The following is a 487-nucleotide window of genomic DNA, read 5'->3' as shown; positions in this document are numbered from 1 at the left end:
TAATTATAATAAAAAAATTATATATATATACACACACACACACACACACTTAATAAATTATTATAATATTAATTAAATAAAATAGTTATAATAAAACACTTCAATATCAAGCTTAATGAATATTAAAATGTAATTGTAGTATTACAAATATTAGTTTAATATTAAAAAAATATTAGTTTAATATTAACTATATTTTAATATTACTTAGAAACCATTCACCGTCTTCCTACAGATTTCTATTAGAGATGTGAAATGAAAAGTGGAAATACAGGAAGTGAATGTAACATCTGTATTCTGAAAAACGGAATCTTCAGCATCACAGCAAAACAAACCGTGTTTTATCTGCACTGAATGTGATGAGAGAGAAACACTGGGTGCTACAATGACACAATACAAACATACAAACCCAATCACCAGACAGGAATAGTTTGTTACGACTCACTTATCTTCCCATCTTCTCCCTTCTGTCTCTTGGACTCCTCCTCCT

This window comes from Sinocyclocheilus rhinocerous, unplaced genomic scaffold (assembly GCF_001515625.1).
Source record: "Sinocyclocheilus rhinocerous isolate Xijiao unplaced genomic scaffold, SAMN03320098_v1.1 scaffold1930, whole genome shotgun sequence".
NCBI classification, from domain to species: domain Eukaryota; kingdom Metazoa; phylum Chordata; class Actinopteri; order Cypriniformes; family Cyprinidae; genus Sinocyclocheilus; species Sinocyclocheilus rhinocerous.
Note: the sequence above shows the minus strand (reverse complement) of the source record.